The 14,757-nt window shown below is 44.5% G+C and overlaps 1 long non-coding RNA gene across 2 annotated transcripts in view; it reads right to left on the bottom strand.

The window, feature by feature from the left end:
* Positions 1 to 14,757, bottom strand: part of LOC146172882 (uncharacterized) — a 29,143-nt gene that overhangs the window by 7,382 nt on the left and 7,004 nt on the right. The gene's annotated exons all lie outside the window — the stretch shown is intronic.

Genomic DNA, 14,757 nt, shown 5'->3' with positions numbered 1-14,757 from the left:
ACTCTTCACGGTCTGACTCGGCCAGCAAACGCAGCGAGAGATAAATTAGGTTAGCTGTTGAGGAAAGGATAGGCGTCCTTACATTCATTGTTGGTGAGCACCGTAACCGAGCCACGAAGGAAATGATGAAGCGAGTGAGGAAGGGAAGGAAAGAGAAAGTGCAGAAGCCCATGGTCTCTAACAACTGTGGAGGCAGGTTCATGCTCCTCAGTGTACGCCTCAACAGCGCGACCAACCGGAAGTAAATAATATGACAAGCAGGCAGTGAACGGGGAGACAGGAAACCATAAGATCTAGCCAGCTATGCGGGCACGTGCCTTAAGAAGGAGCCGGCGGTCTGCTCATCAGCGCATACCCCTCTGGCACTCCTGCCAGCGCTGACCTTTCGTCCTAACAAAGGTCGCCCTACTTCCTGTGGTTCTCCCGCGGTAGCTTTTAGCGTAGCACGTGCGGCCGACACTCTCGTGTTATTCAGGCTCCGCTCTGCTGCCCCTGGCAGGTTGCACGCCGGGACTCAGGTGGCGTTGCGGCTGCTGCGTGCGCTTGATTGTTGATTTTGTTTTTCAACTGAGTGAGTACGAGACCCTGTCGCGTGCGGCCATGAATGAACTCGACTGCGTGAATGGAAGAGAGTCACCGTGCGTGAAATTCCAGCCAGAGTAAGACGCACCGGACCGTGACATCATGCAGCGTAAGCACAGTGAGCGGGCGCCATTTAGAGTGGTTGCACTTGCACAAGCGAAAATGGAGGCCGAAATTGCGACGCTTACGCCACAAAATGACCTGCTCCAGAATCGGGAATTCTCTTTTTTTTTTCCTTTTTTTTTTTTTTTTGGAGAGTGATAGCTGGCTCACCTGCGCGGCCGTGTTGTTAGCGCACGTCTTTCGCTGCTGCTGCAGAACATCTGCCGAGTTCTTGCTCTCATCGCACGGAGCTTCTATTTTTTTTATTTCCTTTCACAGCTTCATCATGTGTGTTCCTGTACAACGTGTCTTGCGTTTGTGCTTTGGCTTTGCGTCTATTATTTTTTTTTCCTTATTCCTCGCTAATTCTCAATTTATTTTTTTCATGAAGGATTAGAAAGTTACGCAGAATAACTAATCTCATATTGAGGTCGTACACAAGGTTTTATATTATGGATCGCTTAAGAATACATCATTGGCTGTTAGAATAAACCGAAACGCAGTATGTCGACATGCCTCTTTTTCAGAGGCATACCGTATACGTTTCTACAATCATTCCAGTGGTAACTACTTTCGGAGTTTGATGACAATTGCTGCCACGTGATGTGTTCAAGCAAAGCATATGTAATAAGCTTAGCGGTTGAGCGAGTGTGTTTTGAGGGAGGTTGCCAGGAATCAGGCTTCAGCGCAAATTTTGGGAGCTTTCTAGCGGAGTTGAATATTGAGTTAGACAGGTTTTCGCGCTCAGAGCAACCGAGACTTACTGTTCTTGTTAGAGAACGTTTTCCTGCCATGGCGCTCATGTCAGGGCATAGCCTATTCATCAAGGTCACTGCGGTTGCCGACCTGGTACAGCACGTTATCTCCGGAGCTGCCGATAGCGATGTCCCGCTGGCAAGCGTTGTTCACTTGCCGGGGTTCTCAATCATGTACTCGGAGACTTCCCCGCGTTTCTCCACGACGTTGTTTGGGCCGTCACTCAAGGCGAGCTATAGCAATTTTTCGGTTTTCGTTGCCCTGTAAGGTCGACATAGTTTCTCCGTTGTTACTGTACAAGAGGAATATTGCCTCGTCAAACTGCTTTAAAGCAAAACCAAACATTCCCCAGTTCTCTTTGTGCCTGTTAAGTAAAGCGAAGCCGTTCAAGCCGTTCAACGAAAAAAAGTGCTTCGGAGTCGACTGTAAGACGCGGAGATGATACAGTGGTCAACTATCTGTCATATTCACCGCTTCGAGCTGCTTTTCCGTGTAGAAAAGCACGCTTGTAGTGTGAGTATCGTCAGGTCTAGGAAGGGAGTCGTTATCTGCCAACACGTATTTGAAACGCCGTGCCGCGGCGAGAAACGCACCCAGACACGAAAAAAAAAAAAAAACGTTTTGTTTCTGGAGTGCAGCGAAGAGTATATACAGACGAAATTAATGCCAGCTATACTAGTGTTTTGTAGCTCAGATAAAGGAGTTTGAAAAAAAAAAAACTAATAAAGGACGATGCGTTTATGAAAGGAAATGTTTTTATTCTCAAACCTACTGCACGGTTTGTAGCTCTGATTTTTGAGGATCCCCATTTCAGTTTGCATAGCTCCTCTTATTGGTGCAATAATAACGAAGGCCAATTTATTAATGCGAAAGCACTAAGCCAGTTGCTACTACCCGGAACAAAATCTTGGCTTGAACTTGGGGCAGCTGTGATTGGTCAACAGCTGCATACCAACGATACAATGCATAGCAACAGCTGCAAAAAAGAGCTCCTTAACAACGCGTTGCAGACGCAATGGTAATTGCTGTACTGTGGCGCGCTGCAACCACACAATCATTAAAATAAGAAATGTGATTCTCATTCCATTCAGCTTAGGACACCTATGCGACTTGACAGTAAACCCTGTGCAACGTCGCTTTCGTAAAATTTAGAATTTTAGCAAATATTCTTTTAATTTTTTAAAGGAATAAGACGAATAAAAATTAATACTTTGCTAAGTAGCGTCCACTGAGGCGTGAAATCAGTTTTCCCCTAGCAACAGGCAGGCTTGTAAGCGGAGGACGATGAAGGTGAATATATCCTCTACATGACGCATTATTTATTTATTTAGAAACATACTGCCAGCCTGAGTGTCAGGCTTTAGGCAGGAGCAGGCATACAATGCATACATAGTATTGGAGAAGAGAAAAAAAAATTGAATACATGGAACCGTAACTATTCATCATAAATACAAGTCAACGTTAGACCAACAAGCTGTAAATTAGATTGAAAAGTACAAAAAAGAATGTAAAGCGAATCGTGCTGCAAAAAACATACAAACAAAAAACCTCAAAGGCTATACAACCCGACGCCACAATCTGAGTACAATGCAGCAGATATTTCAAATATTCAGGACAGCGCAGGACAGAATGAAGATACACTTGTGCGTTGGACAACATCAGCAGATAGCAGATAGCTACTGGCGAGTCGTTCAAGTAAAGAATTATTCTTTAAAGATGTTTAAAAATTCTTTAAAAATGATAGTGTATTTGAAGTTCCCGAAACGAGGGAATAATTCTGTATTCGTAACCTTCGTGGTGTCGAAATCAGTACTCACGCAAACAACGCAGACTCGCTGACAAAATTTAAAGGCTGATATCACTATACCAAGCTAAAGCTATGTTTCCATCAACTTCTCCAATTCAAGCTTCATCAATCATTTCTTACAAGTTTCAAGGTAACGAGTGCCCTCATCGTAGTTTCTATAACATCATAAATTCATAATTATCACAAGCTTGTTCTTTTCACTGGAGAACTAACGCAGCAAATGTGTCTCCCATTAGACAAATCAACTGCATATGACGCTCCCTTGAGGAAATCGGGGTCATCGTACACACATAGCTCCCGTGCCCTCTTTCCTTCACCTGTCGTGAGTTTTGAAAAACCCACCGAATCAAGCTGAGTCGAAGTTTTGATTCATGTGAGAACTGGGAGCGCTGTGGCTCTCTCCTGATTACGTTCATACTTTCTGCTATCAAAATACGGTGCGATGCCAAAAACATTTTTTCTCATCGCTCAATTCAAACTACTGATGTCCGAGCCGCTTGTTGTTGTTCACACGTATTTGTTTGCAAGTCGTTGGTGGCGTTGATTTGCGTCCGACAACGGCGCATAAGAAAATGAAGTGTCTTTCACGTCGTCGCAGTTTTTTCAGGCGAGAACTAACAGGGCGGCTGGAAGCTTGATTAAGACCCTTTCTTATCGTACCTTTTCAGTCTTATATGACTCACTTGCCGGAAACTATATCTACTTAGTCATAGCAATGTGTTGGTATATTGACACAGCCCAACTCCTCCAGTTTTCTCTTATAAGGGCCAAATGACGGATTCACCTCCTCAAGTAACCTGAAACAGAGACATAACACGATGTATAGTAGAGGAAGAGGAGACCAAAAAGGGGAAGAGATCTTAAGGAATATCGTAGACTCGATATTTACATTTTGTTGTTTTGTATATGCATTTTACAATTCTATCTCTTTCCTGTAATACTCTCCTGTTGTGGTATTGTTTCGAAGTGTTACCTCTTGAGGCAAGTCAGAACGCACGAATTTATATTATCACTACTCTGCGAGCCTCTTACTCATTGCAGACCGTCTCCCATAGGTCGGGAGCCTTCTCGAGCGACACAACGACCTTTGACCCGGACGAAAGGCGAGGTCTCTGAACCTACTTGCGGTGATGTTTTCAAGTTGCGTCGAGTTATTTATGAGGGTGGTGCGGTAGAAGGAACGTGGTGGAGATGGGGGTGAGGGTGAAGGGGGCGCAGCGTTGGTAGCAGTAACCATGATACAGGTGCAAGGAAAGGGGGGTTCAGTAGAGCGGCTTTATTAGATGCCGCAGGCCACCGAATGCACTCCTTGCTTCCGCCTCGACGTAACCTCGCGTTACGTCTGTCTGGTGCCGTAGTTATCTGGTTACAGCCAGCGTTTGTACCCTTCCCTGAACAAGTTCAACTGTCGACATTGTCGAGGTAGCTGGAATGTCCAGTGACAATGATTTTTAGTAACATCGGATGTGTAAACATATTGCTCTAAGGAAAATAAGTGGCTTACTTAGATGAGAGGCGACGTGCGTACAAACGAATCCCGTACGTGTCGTTTGCTTGAAGTTTCTTTTTGCGTGCTTTTCGCATTTTTCTCAACTTAAGTATATTTATGAGGCTGTGGAAGACTTTATAACCTTCTTCCTCTTTTACACCCGGTTTTTCTTTTAAAAGCCGTGTGCGCTCAATATGAAGCTTTTAAGGAGAATTAGCACTCGTATATGTTTTTTTATTTTATTTTACTGTTTTCCTTCACTTGTGTTTCTCAGCTCTGATTGCTCCCACGTATTACCTACTGACCCGAATGTTCACGCCACTGAGTTAAAGTGAGTAGACGCTGCACGCTCAAGAAGACAGTGTTCACGTTAAACAAAAGGTACCCTATAAACCAGTAAAAACAGAGTAGCACGTCGCCTAAGCGCTCGCGTGTAGGGAGGGACACGGCATTCTCTCGAAGTACTGGCGTGGTTTTCCTTATAAAATGCATAGAATGCTATACTGCTGGCAACAGAGTCACATTTCCTCGTAGAAGCATTTTTATTTCATGCAGTTAGCAAGGACAGGAGACGGTTAACGGCTCTACCAGGAAGAAGGCATTAAAGCCTCGGTTAATATCCTGATAATTGCTAGAGATCCGCATGTTTTAGTGGAATTCGGTTTCCGTTGGCGACCATAGGTATTCTGTATTTATAGCGATGGAGATCTACCCCATACTTTGGTGACAATACCGTGACCTGACAAGAGAGTTCTCCAGAGGACCTACTGCCCCCACCCCTATTTACTCCCTTATGGGATTATTCGTGTTTAAAGTGCAGGTCAAATGAGGAAATCGGAATGACTTGTTTTTTAGCATACAGCCTCCTGTGTAGCTTGCCAATGATAAACGATAAGTAAGATGTGCCTCTGAACCACTACCAAAAAACAAAAAATATTCTTAGTCATATCTACTGCGATATGCGTTTTCACCTATAGGAATGAGCTATAAATTAGCTACCCGTTGAGGGTTTACGATAGCTACACACATGTAATCTATGAATATGAAGCGTTCATTTAGGCGGCGCAGCACACATGTAAGAGGGAGAGAACTTACGTTTGATTTAACTCAGCAATAACAAAAAAGTTCATGGATGTTTACCATTCTGTCAGTTAACTGAATTAAGCATCGTTTGAGCGAATGTTCATCACGAATATCTAGTGCGGACAGACCACGGAGGATGGTAAGCTGATCATGAGAACCATGAAGTGCACGCTTAGCAATACACTTTCTTTTGCTGCTTAAGCGCTCACCTCGAACCGATGTACACAGTCCTGGGTCAAATTAACTACCACACCGTTTGATTGATGAATGAGCAGAAAGTGACTACATTGCTCAAAACCCAGTTGCGCGACTTCTAGACGACTGAATACGGTACATCACCTTGCCTCGTGTCGTCTCTCTTTGCCGCAGCAGGTTAGAAAAGGAGCCTGCCTTCCTTCTCTGCGGTTATATTTTGATATGAAAACAAAGTCAGCAAACTCGTTTTGTGAAGGAAGATTCCACATAGCTCGTATTTTAAACATGGAAGTGAGACAAGGAGCCGGCTTGAGATGGTTGCGAGCGAAATGACACAGGAAAAGAAAAAAAAAAAGAAAACTGTCTATATGGATTTATAGGGCGCAGGTAGACAATGGTCTCCGCAAGACTCGTCTTCCTTTTCACTATCTGATCAAAGAAAAAAAAAAATAAAGAATGCAACTGGAGAGCTCGAGTTTTCAAGTGTCATTTGTATGCTGTGTAGGAGGTCACGATGCTTCAGATAGTGAAAGCCATTTTATCTTTGCGCCATTGCGCCAGAATAAACAATGATACAGTTAATCAAACATTCGGGCCTATATAATGAATTCGCGATCCGAGCTACTCACCACTGTTTTTGGATACGGGATGAATAATAACTACCAGTTACTTGGGTCGATTTAAAGTAGCTGGTGTTTTCGAGCGAAGAAGTCAATAGTGCCCAGAAAAAAATCATCGGTGGATTACTATAACGGTCCTGCGAAACCCGATTGAAACGAGCCTTAAGTTGCTCCGTGTAGCGTGCTCTTTACACATTCATCCGATACATCTGCCAACAGAATTTGGCACTCTAACCAAATGAGCTGGTACGCTGTCAACTAACTCAGTGCGTCTTTTTTCCTTGCGCCTACCGTTATTCCAACCTATGTATTTCGCCCGTGACAGGGTATTCTACCAAGGTAGCATGAAAACCTGCCCGCTCCTGGAGGCGCCTATCACAACTGAAATGAAGCCTGTCATGCAACTGGAATCGACCGTTGGACGCGATTGCACAACTTTTGCAGAATGACACTACCAACGTGCGCAGTAACTGTATTTGCAGCATATTCTGCCCGGCTGCGGCGGTTATTGAGTTTATATTTCAGCATAAAAAGGAATAAAATGCACAAACACATATTTAAGAAATCAGATGGCCTATTACAAGTCTCTAAATCCTACCTACCCTTCCTCTCCTATCATTTGCCTCTCATCGTTTGCCTCTTAGCGGCGTTCTTTGCAGTGCTACATTTGATTATAATTGGTTTACAGGAAAGGGAAGGCGCACTATCTGTCACACCTTCTCCGACAAGTGTGCGTTTGGATGATGCGCCATCGCTCCTGTCGCGTGGCGTTCCTTGGCGCGCGTTCAAGTGGGGTATTGCAGATGGCAGGAACGCTATACAAGAAATAATCTCGCGAAATCTCATGGAATATGACAGATCTCAAACACAAATGTCACGCACAACTCTCGCGCATGAGATTTCGTTCCATGAGCCTAGAAAAGCTTTCGCCTTAAAAAGAAAACAACCCAGCCGTTATGGTGGGTTTAGGTTCTGTCTGCCGTTCAAACTATTGCCACAGGACAAGGAAATACCAGGCTGATAACGTCGATAAGCCACACGAAGTCCATAAACATCATTCACAAATATAATGCATATGCATTGTCACCCATCTCCATTAGTAACTTTCATAACGCGGAGAAAAAAATTACTTTATACTTTGTTCTGAGCTGATATGGTCGACAACCTGAACTGAGTAGAACTGGCATGTCTTTCAGGGTGGATTGTATTCGATGGCAGCAAACCTGACACTAGAAATGCCTGTCTGCGTTGTTGTTACGTGTCTAAAATCTTGCTGGCCATAAAATTGTTAACTTTGGGCTGGCTTGACAGCTTTCATTGCTTGAGCCTAAATGTGACGCAAAGCCTCAGATAAAAACGATTTATTAGTCGCTGTTCTTTTTGAGCCAGGCTTATTAGTACAAGGAGGAAAATCGACTTAATTATTGTGATATGTAAAAGAGCATTTGCGTCGCCTATTTAACTCAAGAACGGAAAACATATATAGGTCACGAAAAAGCGAAAACAAGCATCACATTTGACGAAGTATTCACTGTTCCGAATTTAACGAGCAGCGCGAACTCAAATACGATAATGTGAAGTAACACGGGCTTCTGTGGCGAGTGAGGTTTTGAAGTTTGAAGTATATTCATAAATTCGTGATATAAAAAGAAATACATTAAGTAGAGCAGCAGCTAAAGGCGTAGTCTGACGAGGCTACTGCCCAATCGACCAGTGACAGCGAACAGGGGGCAAATAATACAGAAATAATAAGCAGCTACAATGCAACTTAAGCACATTGCACACGTTGAACAAAGCAAGACAAGGAATCCCATGAAGCTGAATATTTCCATTTCATTCTCTAACAAGAACATTCTAAGTGACCTTTTCGAAATACGAAATATCTACATCCGTTTTACACTTAGTCAAGCAATGCATTCGTCTGCCTGTACAGGACTGCATGCAAAATTAGCATCTAATGTCCAAAAATAAGCAAATTGAAAGGGCAGTAAAAAACTCTCAACGCAGAAAGCACATAAAAGCCTCTACATAGAATGGACACAGTATAATGACAGAAAAAACAGCGATATATGTCGTCTCCTGAGCCTCGCATTTCCTGTAGGCTATACGACGAACAAACAAATATATATATTTTCTTATTTGTTTTTGAATGCTTTGTTCCAAGAATGACAGAAAAGTGGACTTCTTTTAAAGGCAGATGCTTTAATTCCAAGATCGAAGTAAAGGGGCAGCTTCATGAAACATTCAGCTGCTTGTAGGTCATCCAAAGACAGAGAGAGAAGCACTGATAAACATCGCTGTCAAGAGTTAAGCGAGAGTTCGGCGCATGCAGACGATAGACACGTGGTGTGCTGCAATCAGCATAAATAAAAAGACTAGCGCAGATAACAGACACACCAACTAGCCCAGCCTTCTGCTTTGATTGTGCTGCAATCCGGCGACTTGTTTGAGTTTTGAGGTGCTCTTAACCTCTTTTCTACAAGATATCATCTTAGAGCAGACGGCACTTCTCTGAATTAATAAATTTCATGGGCGCTTACTATAGATTAATCGACAGGCAGCTTTCATGAATGCTATAGGGTGGCAGCAAACGTTCCGCGAGTCATAATAGGCATATGCAACATTGGACGCGCACATTTAAACTTCCAACTGTAGACGTTATACATGGTCTATATATCTACGATCTTATGCATGCAATTTTCACTGCAGTCCCCTATATTAGTTCAGATAAAGTCGCTGCTAGACGAACTTCCAACTGTAGACGTTATACATGGTCTATATATCTACGATCTTATGCATGCAATTTTCACTACAGTCCCCTATATTAGTTCAGATAAAGTCGCTGCTAGACGCATGCTTCACGGCCCTGCGATCGCGTCTCCGTCTGCCTTGTGGTGGTGGTGAAAACGTTTATTGTTATATTTACAGAGAGGTATAGTCACTAGGTGGGATGCCTAGACAGGCACTCCATTGGCGTTTGCCGCAGCCCGGGCGCGCTGCGTTAAAGCCTTTTGCGCCTCGAGGGTGCAGCAGCCGGACAGGGTCGCCTCCCAGTTCTCTCGGGTGGGGTTGGAGATCAAAATGTTTATGAGTAGCCAGGCACAACATTGTATTGGTGAGCAGGCACAGAAGTACCCGCTCGTTAGCCCTCCCCAGCCTTTTGCACGGGGTGGGACGAGTTTGGTGCATGGATCTGTAATATTCACACATTTCTTTAAATTTGTAAGCTTGGCTGAAATCAAAATTCTGGTCCGCGTCGGGTCTCGTGGGAAATGCCCGGAGAGGGAGCACGCGGACGACGGTGTCGGCTGCCTCATTCCCTTGGAGACATTAGTGACCTGGAGCCCAAACGAGAGATCGGTACGCGGGATCCGAATCTCTACTGAAATTTTGGTGGATGCGGTAAGCTAGGGGAACAGTCCACCCTTGCTAGAGGTTCCGGTGATTCCTTCTGGCCCCATTCTTTTTAAATACACTTAAGAATTTCTCATGAGTAGCAGCTAACCCCTTACCGTCCCACTCTACAAGTTGCGTCTTTTTAGGCTTAATAGAAAACAGTCCGCGTTGTAGTCACTACTGTACTCCCTAGGTGTCACCCTGAGAGGTCCACGCCTAGTTCGGCCCCAAGCGATGGGAGGAACTTGCACTTCCCGAGGAGGCTGTACGTCAAATGCCCCGCGAAGACCGTTAAAAGGTCCACGGCGCTAACCTCACCTGCCTCAGCAGCACAAAAACAAAACGAATAAATCCTCCCACGGACAGTGAACGCATTATCCACGCAACGGACGCGTGCGGGACGTCAGAACAAGCGGGCAATGTCCGCACGGTTGCCGGCGCGAACGCATGAAGACGGGAGGGACCGAGGCAAAGCCGGGCAAGCGGTGAGGGGGCAGTGCTGCCGCTAGGTACGATGTCGACGCAGACGACCTCTAGGAAGATCAAAAGTCAAAAAGGGAGCAGCTGACGACGTCTGCGGAGGGAAGCACCGGTACACGTGCGTGAAAAAAAAAAAAAAGAAAGAAGCCCCCCCCCCCCCCCCCCCTTCCCTCTTCCATTGGAGTCCGTTACGATGGTGCCCGAACAACCACCGGGCCCCGCTCTCTAGCTCACGTAGAAGTAAATTGCTCGCTGAAGGGACGCGGGCACGAGGATAGAGGTGGAGAGGGGTGAGAAGGCGAGGCGTTTGAGGGCAGATGTTAGCGGCGGTCGAGTTAAGAACCGCCCCTCGTTTTTCTGCTTTTACCAACATTGACACTTGTCGGCCTCGAAACGATCTAAGCGACAAGGCTCCATGAATGACTTTCACTTCGGTATAAAGTGTCGTAGCAAAAAACAGGCTTCGGTGGGAATGAGCGTTCAGTAATGCTACGGATGCCTTACGGGAACTCTCTTGTGTGGACTGATCTCTGTAGTCATGTAGCATACACTGCGGGATATGGGGTTGACATATTGGGACCTAACTGTAAAGGGGCAGGGAATAATCGTCAAAGTTTTCATCTTTGTAAACTGTTTCGACTGAAGCATCAGTCATGGGCAATGCCGACGTTTCATTGAAACTAGACATTCAAGAAGATGACTCTGAACAGCGCCCGTAGAAGTAACACTGAGAGTATATTAAATGGAAAACAGCGAAACAGAAAAACACCGAAAAAGAGTGGTTCTCTTCTTCGGTATTTGTCTGTTGCGCTGTTTTCCATTCAATATGTTTCACCAACTCGCCCGTTTGGCTACAGTACTGAAGACATAAGTTTCTGATATCTAATTAGTGACATACTAAAAAATTATATCACCTCAACAGGCTTTGTAAACGATGCTCTTATGTTCACAATGCGATGTGTGCGGTCGAGCTATACTGGATCTCGGCGTAACGTGGCCAAAAATTATCTTTGTAATTTGCGTTTTTTTATTTTTCAATAACTAATCAATAAAAAATCATTAAAGCTTGCGCTTAATCATATAGCTGCCGGTGGAAAATTTGTTGTGGTAGCAACGGGAAAATGTAATCGAAACCTAAATAACCATTTTGTATAAAATGAATAAAGGCCGCGTCGCACAATTGTCTGGTAGCGGAAATGGTCTACGCGATACCGAATAATCAAATAAGACAAAAATAAAAGCTGACGCACTTTTATCCGGGCCTGAAAGCTACTGGGATTTCGCAAGGCCAAAATATGTCATAAGGGGACATGGGAAAGAAAAGAAGGTAGAGCAGGAAAGTGAGCTGTTGCAAGAATTCACAGCTTGAATTTCAGTTCATAAATTTTGTTCTCGTGGATTATACTATAAACTAGGGACGAGCAGGCGAAATGTGTGTGAACACGGCACGAAGGCCACTAGACCCTAAATAAGATTGTTTCCAGAACAAATATGAAAGGAATTGCAAATAGATATACAGCATAAAACACATGCACGCAAATGTGCACTGAAAAAGAATAAAGCACTTGTAGCTGGAACGATGAACCTAAAGCTATCGAATGTAATAATTCCTGCCGGTAAGAGTTTTTCTTTTTGAAGAAGCGGCTTGTACAAAGCTGCAGTCACGACGAGGGTTGAAGGAGTGGGGCCAGTAGATGCGGGAGCTCAAAACGCAAACTAACTTGGTTTGACAGGAACCCCGCGATCCAAGTGTGGCTGAGGGAAAGCAGGGGGCGGGGAAACGTACAAAAGAAGACTAGGGGAGGAGGAAGGGGAATGGAAAGAGGGGTAAGATGCAGGCTATTGTTATATTTGGTTCCTCTTTGTTGTTGTTTTCTTCTTCCGGTGGCGCCGAAGTCACTCAACCAAGGGAGGCACACGACCATCGGCACGTGCCGGTCGTACGCAGGCAGAAAGACACCTGCCTGCTGCGGCAGGTATAATTTGAGGGCTGTCTTCAGCGTCCCCTTTACTGAAGACCGTTAGCGCTTGACTTTGGTGTTCTAGAAGGTAGGAAGCGGACTTTCTGTGGCAGCACACGAAAAGAGAGACTACGGCTTCCGAACATGTCCGTTTGGAACGTTTGGGCACGCATGGGATAAAAGAACAGGTGGAAACGCTGTGTGCGCCTGCAGCTTTAACGGCATTACGAAAAACGGTTCTTTCGTCAAGCGAGAACGTTTGGAGTCAGGCGACTTGGATCTCTGGCTCAGTACACCGATAGTATTTCAAAGCAACACTAATTGAACAGAACAAGATTCAGAATCAAAAAGAAATGCCAAAGCTGCAATGGGCTTTTGAGAATAAAAGGTAACGATGTTGTATATATTAAAAAATAAACAAAAAGCTAGAAACATTCTTTTTTACCATCTGGTGCTTTAATCGCGCGCTTTGGTACATCATATACAAAAATCGGTTTTTGGAGTTTATTTATTACCTCTTTTTACAAACTACGCTGTGCTGAATAGCGCATATCGTATGTATTGTGCAGCAGCTGCCCACTTCCAATTCGAGATAAAATAGCACTTCGAATGGTAAGGGGTGCATTTATTAAAGGACGAGGGAAGGATGGGTAGATGGAGGTTGCCATTCTCTCCGCAGGCGAGGCATTTTGTAACAACAACAACAGCAAAAAAAGAAGCCCATGAAACGCATATTACAGATGCTCTCCGCCTTAAATATCCTCCCATAAATCCCCCTCTCCGAAGGATGCAAAATTGTTTCAGAGGTTAGAGTTCGAAAGCAAGGCTAACGTGAGATTTAGGACAATAACCAGCCGAAGACTGGGGGGGGGGGGGGGGGGGGGGGGGGGGTTTAATAGGGTATTCAGCACCGCATTGTATCGCGCTGTCGTTGAAATCGATGTTTGATACGTGGTTTGGAGTTGCGTTCAAAGGCAGTTAATAAACCAATTGCTCTTACCAACATACCTTGGGGTGCATCTCTGGCAGGAAGTAAACTAAAATCTCTTTTCTTAAACTGACTGGTAAAGTGTACGTGCCTTTTATTTGCAAAACAGTTTACAGTTCTCGGTCCTTATAATCAACTAAATCAGTGTCATGTGACGCCTTGCAATGCCTTCACAAACACGTCTGCGTAAATGAAAAGTGAGATATACGCCACTTTTAGCATTTGACGATAGTGACTTAAAACAGCGTCCAAAAAAGTTCATAAGATTCATCTGCATAGTCGACAGTACATTTAATTATTCTTGTTAAGGAATGACTGTCAAATAAAGTGGAAACTACAGGCAATGCCGCATTAGGTCTATATAATAATGTTTGCGGAAATAAATGGAATAGGGTGAGAAGCATTAATTTTACTGCTGTAAAAGTGAATATCATAGCTGATGTCGAAATTAAATTTAGAATAGAAAGCTATTCAAGTCATTTGCAGAACATATTTGAATTCGATTGATGCTGTAGCTGCTGCCCACGGCGTGGCAGCTGAACGTTTTCACCGGGCATGTTCAGAATTACACATAAAGATAATATGTTGATTTTTGTATTTAGTTTTGCTTATGCCCGGCCCTGAAAGGGGGCATGTGATATGATCACTTTGAAATGTTCAGAGTGTGCCGATTTGATTTTCAAACTTTAGTTTTAAAGACTTTGATTTCAACCTATTTCTTTTACAGTTTTCTGTGTGCTGCGTTTAAATACAACAGTACACTAAAAATTCTGGACTCTGCACTTTCTTTGCTTGGGCGCGGCACCGTTAAAGACACGTAATTAAAATGGGTTAGTCCTAAGTTAAGCCAGAAAGGCACGCGCCTCGCCGACAAAAGAGGGCCAGCCACGCGTCCCAAACGCGAGCCTCACGCGATGGGCACGCGAACGGCGGCTGCTGAAAGTGCAGCAAACAATCGCTGCTTTCCCATCCTTAAACAGAGAACAGGGGGAGGGGGGAGGGGGGCGGTGTGGCGAGGACACGAAGTGCGTTTTCATGAAATACTAGCAAGAAACACAATCCCAACTGCGGAGGCCCCTCTCAGGTACGCAGCAAACTAGCAAGGAAAGTAAAAGAAATCAGCTGAGCGAGAGAAAAAGAACCGCAGACAAGAGCAACAAATGCACCAGCTCCACTCTCGGCCTCTCTCATCTCCCCGACTATTTCGGCGTTTACTTTCAGTTTTTCTTTGCCTGCTCCCGACAATGGCGCGTTACGACGGTGGCACCGCAATCCGGTTGGGCAGGTGAGGAGAACAC

Source organism: Amblyomma maculatum, chromosome 11 (assembly GCF_055883805.1).
Source record: "Amblyomma maculatum isolate TAMU_Amacu chromosome 11, ASM5588380v1, whole genome shotgun sequence".
In the NCBI taxonomy this organism is placed as follows: Eukaryota; Metazoa; Arthropoda; class Arachnida; order Ixodida; family Ixodidae; genus Amblyomma; species Amblyomma maculatum.
Note: the sequence above shows the minus strand (reverse complement) of the source record. Positions and strands in the feature narration are given on the sequence as shown.